Consider the following 21,724-nt stretch of genomic DNA (forward strand, 5'->3'; position numbering starts at 1 on the left):
CGATATCCCCGATAACACCCGTCTCGAGCTCCACATCCGGCTCAGGCACTAAATCAAACATATTCCCTTTATGCAAACCACGTAGCAGTCAAAGAACAACTGAGAAGAAATAAAGAACAGAAGTCGCAAGAAGAAAAAATAATCAAAGCTGAACCAGCAGAATAAAAAATTATCAGAGGAAAGCGACACCAGGTAAAAAAACCTGATAGTCGAAAAGAGAGAGAAAGAGAGTTCAAAGACTTTAGAGAAACTCACCAGAACCTCTCCAGGATCTGCCAGGAAGAGCACCTCCAAAATCAAAATCATCTAACAAAACTGTCTCTGCAGAATGCAGAGAACAATTATCATCAGACGACCTTTCGTCATCCGAGAGTACCTCCGGCCCAGGCTCAGGAAGCACGCCAGGAACCTCGTCAAATTCGAACGGCTCCTCATAACAATCACACACTGTATCGGGAGGAGAAAACCGATCCCATATATTAATAGGGGATTCCTCCTTAATGACCGAAATTGCCTCAATGTACGGGAGACGAGACATTTTCTCAGACACTCGACAAAAGCGACGAGAAGACTGATAAACCGAGTAAAACATAAAGACGGCACAACCAGTGCCAAGAAGAGGATCCACGGAATAAAATACGATAATATGTAACCGGATGATTACAGGTTATACACCATATGGACCAGCGTACAGGAAACGAAACAAAATCCCACCTTATCAGAAGATGTAAGAGAATCAACGAGCAACGAGCCGTACGAAGTAGAAGAATTCACTCACCATCCAGGAATATACGAGTATTATGAAAAATTAGGAGAATTACACCCATTAGAATCAACATGGAAAATAGTTATAGAAATAGACTTTACCTCACTAATAAAACGACAAGAGCAATTACATGATTACATGCAAAAAACAAAAAACATGTGCCAACTACTCGCATTCGCGCACAAAGAAACATGCGACAACCTCTACGAAATAGCAAAAAGAGATTTCGAAGAAATAAATAAAAAGATGGAAAAAATAAAATTAATGTACCAACCATCACGGATAGAAAAAAGAGGTATAATTGATGGAATAGGAACCATTGCGAAATCTCTGTTCGGCACAATGGACGCAAATGACGAAAAATTAATTAATGAACAATTAACTTTATTACAAAACGAACAACAGACAATACAACACGCGACGAAAAACCAAATTAAGATACTACAAGAGACAATAGCCCACATAGATAAAACCGAGGAAATAATACAGAAAAATGAAGACCTCCTCGGAAACGTGACGAAAAATTTAAGACAACAACTAAAATTCAATGACAGACAAAACAACATATACGAACACTTTCTAGTAATCAACGCGATATTAGGAAATTTAAAACGTGACACAAAAGACATAACAGACTATTTAGTATTAATAAAACAAGGGATACTACACCCACAATTAACGCCAGTAACAAGTATAATAGATAGTCTAAAGGAAGCAAACTTGCAATTACCGGAAGGACTTTATTTTCCATTTCGGATTAACATAAATAAATGGTTTGAAATCGAAAAAATAACTACAATAAACGCATACTATAATAACGGTAAAATATTTACGATGTTAAAATTTCCGTTAATTTCACACACGGAATATAGCATACTTAACGTAATTGCATTACCTATACCAAGAAATGAAAACCAATATGCAATCATTAAAATAAAAAATCCAGTAATAGCAATTAGCACAGAAAAACGCTCATATATTATACTCTTGCAAAATAACTTAAATACATGTAAAAATATAGATAAAAAATACTTATGCGAAGAAAACTTTTCAATACAACGCATAAACACAAGTCCAACATGCGAGATAGAGATATACGTAGAAAATAAAGTACAAAGCGACAATTGCGAAATAAGATACATAACTTCTAATAACACAATTTGGATACCTCTAGGTAATCCGCATTCATGGTTATACTCGACAACAAGAAAACAATCAATAATCATCCAATGTAAAGACCACGGGAAAATAAAGAAAACGATTGAAAATACAGGTAAAATCACATTAAAAAATAATTGCAAATTAATAACACAAGAGGTAACACTACAATCACCTAAAATATAAAACGAGACAAAAATTGAGGCATACATGCCAGATTACAATATTTCATTACCGAAAGAAATAACGCAAGAAAAAATGAATATGTCTCAAATAAAAATAGAAAGAATAGTGCAAGACCATCCAAAATTAAAAAATTTAGAAACTAAGTTAAAAGAATTAAATGAGGGTCTTGACACTCCGTATTTTCAATCAAAAAACTTTATTTACCCTATGGCAACAAGCAGCGTTACCATGTTGATAATCGTAGCAGTTGCAATAGGGATAATATTATATACTGTAAAAAGAAAACGGAGCAAAAAGAGAGAAACGTTAGAATACGGAAGCAAGCATTATAATACTTTACCTAGATCAATTTTAAAACGCACACAAAGCACGCGTTTCTAGATATCCAACAAACTAAAAATACTAAATCGATCTAATATATTTTATAAAATGTAAATAATGATAGAAAACTACATGCTTCCGTTTTCTTTCCCGGCGAGGGAGGGGTGTTAAAAGCGAAAAACTCCTTTTCCTCGTTTTTCTTTCCCGGCGGGGGAAGAGTGTTGTACCCTGTACAACTACGATAATTATACGCATAGCAACAGGAAATCAAGATTCCTATTGCTATGCATACGCGTAGCGGACTCGAATTCCGCATACGCTAGAAATATCGAAAAGACGCTGATGGTCTGTCGGGCTTCCGGCCCGCAACACCATCGCGCTGCGCCAGCTAATGCTGAGTCGCTTTCCAGTATTCGGATTTCGGCTAAGCGTGGGAGCTGCATGCCGCAAGGAACACGATTGGCCGAACCAAACGACGAATTTCCGTATAAATATCGCGACAAAATCGGAAAGCGACGGAAGAGTTTGACAAACAGCTGTCCGGTGTGTTACTCGCCGTGCGTGACTTACACGTCGAGCTTGTAACACAATCCGGAGATAACAGCCGACCTATATATCCCGGGCCGTCCGGGAAGAACAAGCAAACGAGCGACATACATAATCATACTACAAGTGTAACGATGGCAATACTGAAGAAAATACATTATTTTAACGTTGGAACAAGCAAGTGTTTTATCTTCAACCACCGAGCGGCCCTTCCTACGAGTCCTAACTCCTAAGGCGCCAAAAAGATCCCGATATACCTACCGACGTCCCTGGAGCCATCACCGGGGCACAACATATGTATTCTCTGCGCAGGATATTAAGGTGATAAAGAAATTAGAAGGTACCGTTAAAGTGAATTAGTAGATGGATTAATATTTACCCAGAAACCATGTAATGTTAACGGCACGAAGTATATTGAGAAAGCTAAAATTGGATTGATTCAGTTTTACATTTCACTAGTAAAAACCAATGTAAGTGTCGTGATTAAAACATAAATTTGTAACGTTGCCGTTTTTCTCTCGCGCGGACTAGCTCGTCGGAGCGGTGCGATCGAAAGGGCTCGCACGGGAAGAGAGGAAAGAGTCGGGCGTGTGTAAATGATGAGTCGGCGGTATGTGTGTGATATAATCTACGTGTGCTTTTTATTCACTAAGTTCGGACGAGTACAGACGTTTTGCGCGCGGATGGACAAAGTACACGAATTCGGCGCGCGGACGGACAAATCTTTGCGAACGCGGCTATCTACAGTTCGGTTATATACAGATGATTTGCGAGGTGTCGCCAGGCGACGGAACGCGAGTGATGCTTGGATGTGGGCGCGGCCTTCCCGCGGTATAGTGATACGCGCAGGGCGGAGCTTCGCGACGCGATGTGGCGATGCGCGAATCGGTAGGGCGGCCGTAGCCGCGTGCGTGCCGATGATGATGGCGGCTAGGATGCCACGAAACGCGCCGAGTACCTCGGCCGAAACCCCGTGTCGGCGATTCCGCTTGCTTGCGTTTCGTGGAGGAGCGGAGGTAACCGCGGCTCGGGAGCCGGTCGGGAGTCTTCCTCTCGCCAAGGACCTTGACGAGAGTTGGACACTCGGGCTCGCGGAGGATGAGGAACGGTGCGGGAATTTGCGGAGTACCTCCGCCGTGGCCAAGTAATCTTCGACCACTTTTTATTCCCAGGATTGTCAGGCGCAGCGGATCAGCAGGTGATGCTGGCTGACGGGGAACAGGTAACTCTCTCGGAGCACGCGGCTCTATATATACCCGGCGACTCCGTTTGCCTCCGACATTTTCGGCGCTTGACGGCGGGGTCGCCGGAGTGGGACGAACGCGCGCTCCTTCGTGTGCGCGTGCGCGCCGACTTGACGCGCGCGATGGCTTGACACGGTCTTGTTGTGCGAAGTTCTCATTATCTTTTATATTTGGGTGCCCGAGGCACCCCCGGTTATAGCCCGGCGGCTTTCTTTCTCCGGCTGTCGGTGGCCGGGGGCGATGCATGACATTGTTCGTGGGTGTGCATCGTTACAAATTAATACTATAGATCTAGATATAAGTAAAGTGCGAAGAATATAAATCAAATCGAACCAAGTAAGATTCGACTTGATCTAGTATTGAACCTCTGTTAGTCGAATCTGAGCTACATATGAAAATTTTGAATCTAAGCTAAATAATCAATTTTTTTTTGTTACTTCTAGGTGAATTATAGCGTTATTGTATCCGATTATACAGCGATACATCGTGTTTTGAAGGAAGAATGTGCTTACATATTGAATATTGTAAAACAAATTAAGAAATCACAATCGACAGCACTGAACTGATCTAAATTGAACCAAATAAAACACACATACAAAAAAAAGAATAATTTACAGAATAAGACCTATTAAGCGTATAACATCAATATTTTAATGTAATGAAAAAGAGTTAATCTTCTATAAAAAAAAACAAATAATTTTGCACTTTTACATAGCGGAAAATTTTATGACTAACTTATTGATTAAGTTTCTACAAAATAAATTTTAAAATTAATAAAAGCATAATCTTAATAAAGACATTTACAATTTGTGATTTTGATTTTTGATCTTTACAGATGGATTGGGCAACGATTAATCAATTAATAGAAATGACAAGCAGTTCAAGTAGTAATGAGTCAAGCACTATTATATTGAACAGCAATGATAATACTGAAACGTCAAGTATTGAAGAGGAAAATAAAGATGCATTATTGTTTCCTTTAATGCGATATTTAATGAATAATAGAAGACATCGTCCCTGGTAGAAATTGAAATCGGGCCCCGACCGGGTTCCTGGCTGCTTTTCCCGATTTGAAATCGGGCCCTGGCCAACAAGCCCGGTCTGGACCCGGCCGGGGATGTAATGATTCGCCAAGTTGGGTTCCTAACTGGAGAGCCCGGTCAGGCCCCGACTGCGGTTCCTAACCAGGAACCTGATCGGAGTTTTTGGCCGGGGCCCGATTGTGTTTGTGTGCTGGAACCTGACCGGGTTCTTGACTAGACTCGATCGGGCTTTTGAATCACGAAACAATAATAAATATTGCAAAATAATTTTTTTAAAGACATAAAATTTTGAATGTATGAAATATGTTTATTTTTTGTACTTTTAACATATTATAAAAAATAAGGGATAACATTATAAAATAAACATAAAGTTTTAACACATTTATGATATTAATGTTTTTGAAATTCTTAATAATTATTATTATTATTATTACTAATTATATTTTTATTAATTATATTATATATATATATATATATATATATATATATATTATTATTATTAATTATTTAAGTGTCTCTTCATCATCGCTATTGGCATCATCGTTAAAGGCTTTCTTTTGCCTTTTCTTACGGAAACCATCCCAATCTTTGGCATTGCTTAAAACGTCACCAATTGCTTTGATGATTGAATTACTCTACGTACGTTATCTCTTTATAAATAATTCTCAAAGTATCTGGAAAGAATAGTAAATTGTTTAAAGTTGATAAATTTATAAATCAATTACAGTTTAATAGAGTAATAAGAGAGTAAGTAATTTGTAATAGTTTCAATTACTTTGTAAAATGGAACAAAATATATTCCTTTTATTAATGTTTTTCCAGGAACTTGTTTTTGTGCAGTAAGCTTTATTGCCAAATCTCTACTTAAACATTGTTTAATCATTCGCGTAGTTGATTTCCCGAGTCCTCCCGTTTGATCAACACCAAATTGCAGAAGATTACTCTGGAAATTATGGAATTATACATAGCAAATTTGTTTGTACAATATATTCGAGTTTGTTACACAATGTTTGCTTACGAACTGTTCCTGGCATCTTTTATCACTTGTCAATGCTTCATTGAGAGCTTTTAATTGTTCAAGTGTTTGACATGGTAAAGTTAAATTATATTTTACTGTGAAAGCAAGTTCTGTCGTTCCATTGGCATGTAAATTTTCACTTTTTTGGCGCAACAGCGTCACAACTTCTGCCAATTGATCATGGATTACTTTTAATGTGGATTCCATATCACCCACTTTTTGTTTAAATATCTGTAGATCTGTAATTTGTAAATATATTATATATTTTTATTAATATTATATATTGTCTAATATTAATACGTCATGGACCATTCTCTATAAATTAAGATATCTATTTTAAAATGTACCATTCTCTGGTAGAACTTTGTCCTTGCATTCACAATTACTTTTGAATGCGTCTAAAGCATCTGAGCGATTCAAATTTATATTCGCATTATCCGATTGGAATAGAGATTCTTTGGTAAAAAATAAAAAATTAGTAAAGGATTATTAAAAAGAAGAAAAAATGGAAATAATAAACATTAATCCACTGAAAAATGTTATCTTTTTATATATACACACGTGATCTTTTAGGTGGTTGATTTTCTTTACCAAATTCTTTATTCGGCCTAATATTTTCGACTTCGCAGTCATCCTCGCTAGAAATTACTTATAAAGAAAAAAATCTTTAGGCATCAAAAATTGTTGTAACGATTAATTCGTATTTTATATAATTATATACTTGTAATTACATACTTAATCTTCTCTTCTGTGGCGTTTTCTTTTCAGACATAATAGGAGTATGAGAATGAGAATGAGTTTTCAGTTTCTTTGCGGAGTTACTTAAAGACGTTTCTACAAAAACACAAATTAAAAAATATTTGACATAATAATGACGATTCCGTGTCATAGGAAATAGGTTTACTGATACAATTATAATCTATATACCGTGAATATTAGTTACTGATTTGGGCGTATTCATTAACATTGCAGTCTCATTCATTTTTCTTTTAAGACATTTTATTTTAAAGTCCTTCTCGAAGCGTGCTGCCTGTTCTTCTGCTTCCATATTGGAATCAGATGTAAACGCATATTCTTTTTTCTGCAGAATATGCAACTTTTCCACTGCATCTGAATATGTTTCTAGATTATAAAATAATTTTTATCGTTTTATTTTTTGTTCAATAAAATATTTGACCGATTAGATTTCTAACTTATAACTGACCTGCAACGCCTCTTATGGAACAGGGATATTCCGACCAACTTTCAGGAGCATCAGCATTGCATTTAGCCATTTAAATGATTAATTCAGAATCCTCTTTGTTATAAGGCGGTGCCATAAATTTTGTCATCAGCTTTCCTTTTTTTTTATTGAAAGACACCCATTTGCTGAGAACAATATCTATTGATTTTCGTGATTTTGGACCACGTTTTGTAAATTTAATTATAATAAATTTTCCATCTTTCTCATTATTGTCTTTGATTAACTAAAAAAAGCAATTATTAAATATAAATAAAATAATTAAAAACGTTTATAATTTTAAGAAATGTGTTATTTATGTAAGATTATATATGTTATGACTAATGTAAACCGTTATTCGCAGCTTAATAAAAAAGGATTTGACACTACGTAATCTCTATGTATAATACTTGCCGGATTTTGAGAATTACTCATGTTTATAATTATTTTTTCCGTGACCAATTTTTTCCAGTCCGCATCTTGATTAATTGTGATATTTAATTTATTCGTGTAGCAACGGGATAACAAAAACTCGTAATCTTTCTTCTGCTTGAAAGTTCAGACACAACTTCATAGCTTTGTTGGCAACTTCATTAACGGAAATTTGAACATACGATGATGCATGATTATGCATCTCCCACATTCTTAAAACCGATGAATTAATTGGAACAGTAAATATCGGTTTTTTTACATTCCAAACACAACCTTCAATCATTATCGATTGTTCATGGTAAATGATTCGGCGTATTTCCACTGTACTGTTATCTTGCAGAATGACGACATTATTTGGTGGTTTATTGACAATAATGATTGTTTTATTGACAATAATGATTGTTTGTATTGTAATTTTATAATTTCATTATTCTTTATTTTTATAATTTTCCATGTACTTATCAAAGGAACTGCTTTTACAACATATGACTGCTCATGAAGTCGTCTACAAAATTGAGCCAACGGCCGATTTGGTGAACGAATCAAATGCTTTATTTTGCCCAAATAATTTTCAAATGGGAAAGCAGTAATCTTAAACTGCAACCTGTATTAAGAACATCTTCAGATACATGGATTAATTGATGCATATTCAGTACCACAGTTTTACGTCCGTATAGAGATGATAATTGAATAACAAACTTCTTGAGATATTCTTTAGCTATTTCTGTGTGATTAAATGCTGTTTCTTTTGACCATAATAATCGTGAGCCGATGCAAAATAATATAAAATGATTGTACATTTGTTCATTTAAAATGTTCTTGAATATGATGCTACCGAGATAAAGTGCAATTAATTTATATTCTGTAGCTTTGTAGCGGGGAAAATCTTTTAATGGTCGACACTTTCTGGGAAACTCATCAGGTATTTGTTGCTTTAGATATTGTAGGCGTCGAGAAATTTCATTTTTGCTTGAGTGACTTAATTTATCAAAGAATAATTCTATTAATTTTTTCATTACTCCGAGAAATCCAAGATGCATGTAATCTAATATAAACGATGAAATCATATTTATAGGTGGCATTATTAATAATAATGGTGATGCGCCTAAATGATGATCGGGATCTTCAAAGTTTCTAAACGATTGATCAGATCGCAGATCACAGTTGGATTGTAAATAAACTGTTGTTCGTTCAACTTTTACACCTGTGATATTGCAACGTTCACTTGCCTTGAATGCTGTGTGGCTAACTGTTGATTTTATATATGCTCGAGCTAATGTATCGCAAATAAAACCTTTAAAGCATAATTCGAAACGTATTTTGGATATGATAATACCATCTTCTTGTATTCTATTAAGCTCGGCGACAAATTCACGTAAATACTCATGAGATTTTTTCGCTTTAGAATTACCCGAATATAAAACAATTACAAAAGGTTCATAAAGTATACGAGTCGAATGTATTATACCTAAGATGGGCCAAAAGCATTGCGAGCTAGATTTAAAAAGTTGAACACCGTCAATGTTTACAAAGAAATCTAATTTTCTCTCGTCAGTTATATCAATATTTACGCACTTTTGTAAACCTTGAGCAATCCCAATATATACAAATTCTCCAATTGAACCATCCGCATCTTCTATTTTCTGAATATTATATTTCGCATTTGTCGTACCTAAAAACGTTTTGGCTGATTTTGGCAAATTTGGTTTCCAACTTTTTCTCAATATTAAGAGTAGTTGCGTCAGAGCAGTATGATTAATTTTATTTTTTAATGCCCATTTTCTTAAATTTTCAACATCAACGTCTTGTCCTTCGTCGTCCCTTTCTTCATCTTGGTCATCATCTATTTTTTCTTCAATTTCATTTTCTTCCAAATAATTGGAAGATCGATCCGTATCAGATTTATAACTTGCTTCTTCTTTAGTTTCATTTTCTTCCAGATAATCGGAAGATTCCGTACTTGACGTATAAATGGAAATGTTACTGTGAGAGCACGACTGTTGATTTTCACTGTAATATCCTGATTTTGAAGGATTTTCTTTTTTTAACTTCATCACAGCACGATATTTCCGTAACCTAAGACGATTTAAGGTTACACTCTTATTCTTTTTATGATTCATTTTACTTTAGAATGTGGGAGATATGCCATAATCATGCATCATCGCCTGTTCAAATGTCCGTTACAAAGAATAATGAGAAGAAGAATGGAAGGCTCCATATGAAACGTATGTTAAAAAACGACCCTCATTTTAGGCTAAAACTTAACATCTGAAATGTCAAAAAATGTTGAACTCAATGAGTTTCATGGTTGTTTAGCAACCATTTTCTGTGTTAGCAACTCTCTCCGCTCTCTCCTCTTACGCCTCATATCCAAGATGGCCGATCAAATAGTTAACATCTGAAATGTTAGATGACGCGCAGTTAAACGGGTCGCAAACTTTCCATTCTTCTTCTCATTATTCTTTGTGTCCGTTAATGAAGTTGCCAACAAAGCTATAAAGTTGTGTCTGAACTTTCAAGCAGAAGGAAGATTTAGAGATTTTGTTATCCCGTTGCTACACAACGAAATTAAATATCACAATTAATCAAGATACGGACTGGAAAAAATTGGTCACAGAAAAAACAATTATAAAAATGAGTGACTCTCAAAATCCGGCAAGTATTATATATAGATACTACGTAGTGTCAAATCCTGTTTTATTAAGCTGCGAATAACGTTTTACATTAGTCATAACATAACCTTAAATAAATAATACATTTTATAAAATTATAAACGTTTTTAATTATTTTATTTATATTTAATAATTGCTTTTTTTAGTTAATCAAAGACAATAATGAGAAAGATGGAAAATTTATTATAATTAAATTTACAAAACGTGGTCCAAAATAACGAAAATCAATAGATATTGTTCTCAGCAAATGGGTGTCTTTCAATAAAAAAAAAGGAAAGCTGATGACAAAATTTATGGCACCGCCTTATAACGAAGAGGATTTTGAATTAATAATTCAAATGGCTAAATGCAATGCTGATGCTCCTGAAAGTTGGTCGGAATATCCCTGTTCCATAAAAGGCGTTGCAGGTCAGTTATAAGTTAGAAATCTAATCGGTCAAATATTTTATTGAACAAAAAATAAAACGATAAAAATTATTTTATAATCTAGAAACATATTCAGATGCAGTGGAAAAGTTGCATATTCTGCAGAAAAAAGAATATGCGTTTACATCTGATTCCAATATGGAAGCAGAAGAACAGGCAGCACGCTTCGAGAAGGACTTTAAAATAAAATGCCTTAAAAGAAAAATGAATGAGACTGCAATGTTAATGAATACGCCCAAATCAGTAACTAATATTCATGGTATATAGATTATAATTGTATCAGTAAACCTATTTCCTATGACACGGAATCGTCATTATTATGTCAAATATTTTTTAATTTGTGTTTTTGTAGAAACGTCTTTAAGTAACTCCGCAAAGAAACTGAAAACTCATTCTCATTCTCATACTCCTATTATGTCTGAAAAGAAAACGTCACAGAAGAGAAGATTAATTATGTAATTACAAGTATATAATTATATAAAATACGAATTGATCGTTACAACAATTTTTGATGCCTAAAGATTTTTTTCTTTATAAGTAATTTCTAGCGAGGATGACTGCGAAGTCGAAAATATTAGGCCGAATAAAGAATTTGGTAAAGAAAATCAACCACCTAAAAGATCACGTGTGTATATATAAAAAGATAACATTTTTCAGTGGATTAATGTTTATTATTTCCATTTTTTCTTCTTTTTAATAATCCTTTACTAATTTTTTATTTTTTACCAAAGAATCTCTATTCCAATCGGATAATGCGAATATAAATTTGAATCGCTCAGATGCTTTAGACGCATTCAAAAGTAATTGTGAATGCAAGGACAAAGTTCTACCAGAGAATGGTATATTTTAAAATAGATATCTTAATTTATAGAGAATGGTCCATGATGTATTAATATTAGACAATATATAATATTAATAAAAATATATAATATATTTACAAATTACAGATCTACAGATACTTAAACAAAAAGTGGGTGATATGGAATCCACATTAAAAGTAATCCATGATCAATTGGCAGAAGTTGTGACGCTGTTGCGCCAAAAAAGTGAAAATTTACATGCCAATGGAACGACAGAACTTGCTTTCACAGTAAAATATAATTTAACTTTACCATGTCAAACACTTGAACAATTAAAAGCTCTCAATGAAGCATTGACAAGTGATAAAAGATGCCAGGAACAGTTCGTAAGCAAACATTGTGTAACAAACTCGAATATATTGTACAAACAAATTTGCTATGTATAATTCCATAATTTCCAGAGTAATCTTCTGCAATTTGGTGTTGATCAAACGGGAGGACTCGGGAAATCAACTACGCGAATGATTAAACAATGTTTAAGCAGAGATTTGGCAATGAAGCTTACTGCACAAAAACAAGTTCCTGGAAAAACATTAATAAAAGGAATGCCATTTTGTTCCATTTTACAAAGTAATTGAAACTATTAAAAATAACTTACTCTCTTCTTACTCTATTAAACTATAATTGATTTATAAATTTATCAACTTTAAACAATTTACTATTCTTTCCAGATACTTTGAGAATTATTTATAAAGAGATAACGAAGAGCAATTCAATCATCAAAGCAATTGGTGACGTTTTAAGCAATGCCAAAGATTGGGATGGTTTCCGTAAGAAAAGGCAAAAGAAAGCCAATAACGATGATGCTAATAACGATGATGTCAATAACGATGATGCCAATAGCGATGATGCCAATAGCGATGATGCCAATAGCGATGATGAAGGGACAATTAAATAATTAATAATAATATATATATATATAATTAATAAAAATATAATTAGTAATATTAATAATAATTATTAAGAATTTCAAATACATTAATATCATAAATATGTTAAAACTTTAGTTTATTTTATAATGTCACGTTGTCTCTTATTTTTTATAAATATGTAAAAGTATACATATAAAAAATAAATATAATTCATTATCTTACATTTCAAAATTGTATGTTTTTAAAAAAATTATTTCGCAATATTTATTATTGCGTTTCGTGATTCAAAAGCCCTATCGTGTCTAGTCAAGAACTCGGTCAGGTTCCAGCATATAAACTCAATCGAGGCCCTGGCCGACAATCCCGATCAAGTTGATGGTAAAACGCACATACATAAAAATATATATACTGCTAAAAAGTATACAAAATAACGAGCTCGTAACTACACTTCTACCAATCTGTTATCTGTCGTCTGTCGTCATTATATCAATCTATTTTCTGTCTATATTTTATAACTCAATAGATAAGATTTTGAATATATTCATTATCGGACTATTATTATTTCTCCCGCTGAGACATCAGTTCGACTCATTTGGTTTGTACAGGCCAGACTCCTGATCGAGCTTCTCAATTCGGGATCGCCTGATTTGTGCTATCCGGGATCCCGATCGGGCTTTTCAATTCGGGATCGCCTGATTTGTACTATCCGGGCTCCCGTTCGGGGCTCGCTGAATCGGGATTGCCCGATTATTCCTGACCGGGCTCTGGTTGGGAACAGGGAATGCCCGATCGAGTTTCTACCTGGGGTATTGAAAATTATTTACAACTTATTGATTCGTGGACAGACTTAGAATTTAAAGAACATTTACGGTTAACTCGATATACCGCATCAATTTTAATTGAAGAATTAACATTATCAGGATATATTCCATCACATTCTTTTGGCGTAAGACCAATATCAGCAAAGCTCAGTTTTTTAATTTTTTTGTGGTACATTTCTAATACAGAACCACTGCGAACTATGTTTGACAGATTTAATGTTTCAATCTCCTCTGTCTTTCGGGTTGTTCGGCGAGTTATAGCTTGGCTTTTAACAAAAGTAGATGTGGTTATTAAATGGCCACAAGAACACGAAGTTATAATTACATGTGAAAAATTTAGTTTAAAACGAGGAATTCAAAATGTGCTAGGCGCAATAGATAGCACACACATACAAATTATAAAACCTACTTCTAATGCACAGGATTATTGCAATAGGAAGAAATTTTTCTCTATCAATTTACAAGCTGTTGTAGATTCAGATATGCGTTTTATTAACATATATTGCGGTGAACCCGGTTCTCTTCACGATGCGCGTGTATTTAGATCACTTTTATATGAAACAGCCACCACAGATAAAGAAGTATTGTTTCCTGATCAGACATTTCTGTTAGGTGATTCAGCATACCCATGTTTACCATGGCTCGTTCCACCCTTTTGAGATAACGGACATTTGACGCCTCAACAAACAGAATTCAATTTTATGCATTCGTCTATTCGTATAGTCGTCGAAAGAGCTTTTGGGCGATTGAAGGGACGTTTTCGCCGTATTAAATTATTTACGGAATATCGTGATATGAATTTTATCACTAATACTGTGGTAGCAGCTTGCATACTACACAATTATTGCCTTGATAATGATGATTTGTATAATTTTCCCGAATTTGATGATAATAACATAAATATATGTAATAATGAAGTTAACATTTCCAATTGTGAAATAGGAATGAATCGTAGGCTGCAGTTATTCAATGAAATATTTTCTAGGGAATAATTGAAGGATATGTTGATAAAAAGGTATTGATTAAAAATCAATAAAAAATATTATATATTTATTATTAAATATATATTTTATATATTTTAAATATTAGTACGTACAAAGTAATGTAAAATAAAATATCAATTGCAAAATATTAATAAAAACAAATATTTACTTTTAATTGCACTTAATATTTTTACTTATATCTATTTATTAAAATTTTTAAAAACGAAAAATCCTTAAGATCTTAGCTTTAACTACAAACAAATGTTTCAATCTCCTTTCTTTCGGATTCTTTGACAAATCATAGCTTGGCTTTTAACAAAAGTAGATGTGGTCATTAAATCGCCACAACAACACGAAGTTATGATTACATGCAAAAAATTTAGTATAAAATGAGGAATTATAAATAAAATTCTTTATAATACTTTAGTAATCACTTGTTTCAAATTAATATTTTAGAAATAAAGGAGATTTTTAGAATAATACTGATTAGATTAATACTGAGAATCAATGGTTAGCATATTAAAATATTAATATATTATTTGCGCAAAAATATTAAGTAAGGACAGTTATTCAGAATCAGAAGTTTCAGCTTTAAGTAATTTCTTCAAAAGTTTACATTTTTCTTTTTCTATTGCTATTTTTTCTGCGTGTCTATTTTCTTTTCCCTTTAACCTTGCTATGAAATATTCTTTTTGCTGTTCAATTTCTTTTTCTTTTAAAGTAAGATGTTTCTTTTTTAATTTTATCATTTCTTTCTTTTGCTCCAAAGTTTCTGCATATTTTACATTGGCTATTTTATCATGCTCACCTTTTGTCTTTAAGTATGTTAACTATTGATTCTCCAGTGCAACTTTCGCTCTTGCTAAATTAGATCCACTTCCATGCAATGGACGTTTTCTATTAGTAATTGTACTTAATGTAGAATCAGATTCGGAAATTGTTGGTAAATTCTGACTAAATTCTGAAATGTCACAATTATTTGAAGGAACCAATGTAAACTCTAAATAAACCTCTTTTTCTGATGAAGTTGAAGGCTTTGAAGTTGAAGACTTTGACGTCAAATGTTTAAATTTAGATGACACAGTATGTTTCGCAGCAGGTTTTTTTTTGTTGACCAAATACTTCTTCCAATTGATCAAACCATTCGAAAGTCATTAAATCTCTTCCTGATTTAGAATTATTGTCAACACATTCTTTGTACTTCTTGGTTAATGCATTGATTTTCCACCGTACCTGATCCGTAGACATCTAAAGTTAAAATTATATATATATAAATAAAATATGTATTCTGTAGTGTATAAATAAAATATAAAATAATACATAAAATTTATCATATTTTTACCTGAATGCCAAAATCTGTTTGCAAATCTGCTGCAATACTTTCCCATATTTTGCTACGTTTTTTCGGATGATCCAACATTTCTACTTTAGCCTCATAAAGACTGAGGAGAGCCAAAGTGGCATTTCTATCCCAGATAGCAGCTGTAAAAAGCACAATTTATATTGAATAAAAAATTAAAAGGTTTTACTTTTAAAAGATTTATATACTTACGTTGTTTATTCTCTGTTTGAGTAAATAAATTATTATCGTTGTCGATAAATATATCTTTTCCATTGAAGCAAGGATGGTGTGGAGCATCATCAAGTGATGCTATTATATTAGAGCAGTGAATGCACTTCATTTTTATTTTGAAAATATATCACAGACTGCAATATATCAAAACAGTCAGTCAAGTTAAATTGTTTCTCAACCCGTTTCTCAACCAGATTGCAGATACGACGATACTTCGAAGGTTATATCTAATTATTCAAAGGTTAAATGTAATTAATCAAATGTTAAATGTAAAAAATAAAGTAGCCGATTATGATGCAATCGACAAATTAAAAAAGACTTACGGTAACGGATAAACGCGTTTACACGTTGATTGCGTTTGATGTTCCAAACGGGCTCTCAGAGATACTTCAAAACAGAAACAGACTAAAACAGACTCTTTTTCACTATTCAGTGCTACATACCTAAAAATTTTAAGATTGGCAGCCATGATACAGACACGCTATGACTCTGCTTCTAGCTGTGTCGAGATGTGTCAGGTTGTGTCGCAATAGGAAAGCACTTGCAGCGACACTGTGTTACACTGTGTTGGTTGTGTCGCTTGCCGGAAAGCTCCCATTGTAATGTGTGTTCCTGATACGATTCACCACTCGCTCCTCTTGATAGCGTACTTGTGATATCAGGGATATTTTTTTTTATTTGTCTTGGTAGAATTAAGTGTATTTTTTCCCGATAGTGAGTCCAGCGTTATTTAAATATTCTTGAAAACTTTTGCTTTTTACTTCCATGGCGATGAAGAAAAGATCGACATGGAGAATTTCAAAAGACGATTTATATCCATGAATTGCTGCTTCTTTTGCCGCCACATCTGGGCCGGTATTTATAGTCGAGTCTCAAGTCAGCACTTAAGATCGTCTTGGCGAAGATCGTCTTATTCAAATAAGATTGTTTCAATTGTAGTACATTTCATAGTCATGACTTAAGACGAGCTTGGCGAAGAAGTTCTTGCTCAAGTTGTGCTTATTTAATATAAGATCGTCTTCGTGAAGCAATGCTCAAGCTAATGCTTATCTATGAATCGGATGTTTTCGTGATATTTCCTATGAATCCTCCAATAGGAATATTGCATATATTGAGCTAAATGGAACAGACTCTATTCTATTGTAACTTAAACGTTCCGTTAAATAATGCTACGCATTAATTACATTTATCAAGAATAAAAGAAAAATACTCAGGTATGTGTTACGTCTGCCCAAAATTTTTCTTTAGTTTTACGCACCATCCGCATGCATTCATTAATATAATTTTTAATGCGGTTAAGCTTTCTAATACTACCCTTACGGAAAAAAACTACAAGAATACAAAAAAATTACTAGAATACTGTTGAAAAACTGCAGTTTTTATATAGTATATCAATAATTTTTTGCATTCTTGTAGTTTTTTTTGTAAGGGTACAGAAACAAATTTTGACATATAAAGATAATATAACATAAACAACCACTTCAAATCAGATTTTATAATAGCTACGCATGACTATTCAATTTTTGTAACACTTTTCAGTAAAAATAATAATAAAATAATAGACCTGTGATTGCATAATGATTGCGTGTACTGGGTGCTATCGCGCCGTACGTGCAAACTTGAGATCACTATTTAAAATATAAATTGTATTAAATCAGAAATAATACGCGACTCACAACACTCGCGCGCAGTTTCTCCGTGCCTCGCGGCTTTCGCTTGCGTCTCCAAGTTTGCGCGGCCCGATCTTAATTATTTTCTCAAACGCAAAGGAAAATAGTTTTACCCAGAAGCGACTACAAATTCGTAATTTTCAACGTAACATGTTGTGTGTACATTCAGCTATCATATTGCGCTTATCGCATTTAAATATCTTAAAAACTCTAACGGGTAAAAATCAAAGTAAAAATCAACGCGTCTCGCAGTATTCGCTCGCGCAACTGCCCCGCACCTCTCAATCTCCATGAATGTCATCAAGCGCCCGCGCGCACCGAATCTTAAAGTTTATTCAGGCACAAAGAACAACAGTTTTCTCATAGTAGAAATAATAAAATTATAAACTTCAACATGCAATCTTGTAGAGCGTTTACTCTACTATCCTACTGTGCACGCGGAATTAAGAAAAAACAAGAATACTGAGAGCGCTGTAGACGTTCAAAGTATAAAAATCGGTTTTAGCCAGAAGCAATATTAAAATTCAAACTTTTTGGTGACGTAATGATCCGGAAAAATCGACACCCTATCAAATCAGGATTAAGATAACTTAAAAATTGTAGCCTACATAAATATTTAAAGATCTTGGAATAAACTTTGTCGCGGCACCGGTGCGCGCGCGCCCTTCTCGCGACTCCCGTATCATAATTCCGTCTATTTTCACGAGACAATTAAAAATAGTAGCACTAATAAATTCATGGGTTTCAACCTAAAAATTTATTGCACTCGCTCTCAGCTTGCGCTCTGTGCTCACTATATTAAAATATCCCATAAAAATTAGAGCCGCTAAAGTCTTTTAAAGATTCAGAACCAATAAAATATAGTTTGCATTGTAAAATTCTAACTCTTTCACTATGTAACAATTCAGAAAAATCAGCACTACAGTTCTGCACACTCAAATTAAAAATCCTTTGAAAATTATATATTGAATTTTAAAGAATCGAAATTAATTTTTGATCTCATACGCGATTCCCTCTTAACTCGTTAGCCGCGCGGCACGCGGAAGGAGCGTGATTGTTAAAGGGACTTACCTATATTGAAAAACTAACAGAAATCGGGAAATTCTTCTCCCTGGTACCCCTCGTTTACAACCAGATGATATAAATACGACGCGAAACCGGAGATCAGATCACTTATATCAAGCCAACCGATCGGTGAGTGCGCAAGCCAGAGCGACCTCCTAAAATTCAGATCGATGACTGGTTAACGGTTCGGTCAATAATTAACCATAAGCTTTCTTTGGAAACTTCTGAGATGTCTCTCCTTTAGTCTTTACTCTCCCACAAAATATCTAAACATCCTCTTCGAACCATATGTCATATACAGCGGCCAGGTTGTGCGCTGAATAAACTACCATTCAGACAACGCCTTTTTAAGCCCTGTCTAGGACAGAAAAATTTCTACCCTAAGAACCTATTGAAACACGAGTGTGCGCTTCTGAGCCTCCGCTGCCTTGATCCTATGAACTCATACTCCTCTCCAACTACTAATTTTTTCAAAAGAAAGACAGGGACAGAGTACCTCTTGTTTCCAATGGAGACTTGCATAAAGAAATTTTTCCTTATAACCTTTTTTTCTTTCTTATTTTTTAGAAAAATCAAATTACATTATTTTTACCTCTGGTCTTTCTAATCTGTTACGCACACACATACTCTCTCTCTCTCTCTCTCTCTCTCTCTCTCTCTCTCTCTCTCCCTCTCCCTCTCCCTCCCTCCCCCCTCCCTTTTTCTCCCCCTCCCTCTCTCTCTTTCTGAAAGCTTTCAAACAATTCCTCTTTGATCATCTCCGGCTAAGGGGAGCTGAATTGCCTCCATAACTAACGTGAAGGGGAGGTTGGGTTAGACTCGATCTTTACCTTAGTTCTGTACTTTTATACTTCATTTTTTTCATTTATACTCTAACCCGACTATCACACGCAAAAATCAGGATCATTTCTGTTCGGAACTTGTCGTCTAATCAAGTACTATGTAAATATCTAATTGGAACCACCGAGTCACACATTAAAGTTTTAATGCGATGACAGCGAACGTGAACCTTGCGTGAAATGCTTGCGACTGGCGGTAGTACTCAGAATGCACACTTTAAATCTTAACTTCATATTGGAATTTTAAAACGAGAGCAGAATCATTACCTTATTGTCATTCTACGTTATTGTTACTCTATGTTCTACTCTAACGTAGGCGCCTACCTTGGTTTTAATTTTATCTAAAAGAAATACAATTGTCTTTAAATCTTTAAATTTAGGCGTCTACTAAATCTCAATGTTGCTATTTTTTGTAACTTTATAGCTAGACGTTAACTTAACCTATTTTGCGTATTTACTTTTCATTATTTTTCATTAGCGCTTTATACTATAATTTCTTTTTCACTTAAAGGGCCCTGTCCTAGAATATCAATAAAAGCTCATTCATTCATTTATTCATTCTCTTTCTCCCTTTCTCTCTCTCTCTCTCTCTCTCTCTCTCTCTCAAACGCAAAGAAAAAAAAGGAAAACGGTAAAAAGTACAATTTGACGACAATCCGACCAGGGGTACAAACTCCCATTGCTTTTTCGGTACCACAGTTTACAGCGCCATCTCTAGATTGACAAGCTCATAGACGAGAACTAAATTTTGTAGTGTGAGTGTCCCGCCATACTCGAAATATACGAAATAATGTGCGGTTGCGTTGCGTTTCTGAATGTGTCTGACAGTGTCTGAATGTACCCAAATGCATTTAACGTGGAAATTAAACACAGTGGCTGAACAATTCATTGTACTTTTTACTGTTTTCCTTTTTTTTCTTTGCGTTGAGAGAGAGAGAGAGAGAGAGAGAGAGAGAGAGAGAGAGAGAAAGAGAGAGAGAAAGGGAGAAAGAGAATGAATAATTCATTGATTATAATCGATTGTAACGATTCGTGTTTTGCATAAGACTCGGCTTGTATCTGTAAGAATCAATTCTATTTACTTAAGATATATTAAATTTAATATTCCTATCTCATTATTTTTTTTTCTATTTATAGGTTAAGTGAACTTTTAAATAAGTCTACAAAAATGGTCAGAGCATGCTGTGTGCTCAACTGTACGTCGACAGGAGATATGCCATTTCATGTTTTTCCGACAAATCCACAAATGCGTGAAAAATGGTTAAAAAATTTAATTTTAAAACCCTATAAAGAAAATAAAATGTATAAACTCCGAGTTTGTTATAAACATTTTAAAGAAAGTGATTATTCTGTGTGTCTCAAATATCGGAAATTAAATCAGGCTGTTATTTCTTCAATGACAGCAGAGACAGGCACAACACAAACAAACAATATTATACAGCATCAAGAGCATATCAGGAGACAGTTACAATTTTACAAGAGAATGTCGCACAACTACAAACAGATGTAGAAGAAATATCTGAACAACAAGAAAAACAACGAGATAATCTCAAACAAATAGAATCAAATATTGTAGGCAAATTATCCCAAATGCAAACAAAACATTACAATCAATTACACGAAACAATAGTACAAGAAATTGGATCTTTGAAAACGCAACTACATCAAAATTTACGAGCAAGGTCTAATTTAGGAAAAAATAATACGGAAGAAAGAATTATCCCCAACAGCAAAAAAATTTCATGACATAAAATTGCAAGCACAGAATAGACGCATGAAAAAAAAAAAAAATAAACAAAACAGCAAAATAAAAACAAGGAGATAATATTAAATACAAGAAAATATAAAGGCCAAGAAGAAAAAACTAAAAAAATACGGACTTTGTAAATATGATAATAAGAAATAATGATGTTCTACCACAGGCAATGTAATTGCTAATCCTTACTTGATATTGCAATAATCTTCCCATTACTATATGCTTTCATGCTACCATCATCTTTAAATTATATT

At 34.0% G+C, this 21,724-nt stretch overlaps 1 pseudogene; it reads left to right on the forward strand.

The window, feature by feature from the left end:
* Positions 1-500: 500 nt before the first annotated feature.
* On the forward strand, positions 501-14,576 carry LOC105195887 (annotated as a pseudogene).
* The last annotated feature ends 7,148 nt before the right edge of the window (positions 14,577-21,724 follow it).

This window comes from Solenopsis invicta, chromosome 8 (genome assembly GCF_016802725.1).
Source record: "Solenopsis invicta isolate M01_SB chromosome 8, UNIL_Sinv_3.0, whole genome shotgun sequence".
Classification (NCBI taxonomy): Eukaryota; Metazoa; Arthropoda; class Insecta; order Hymenoptera; family Formicidae; genus Solenopsis; species Solenopsis invicta.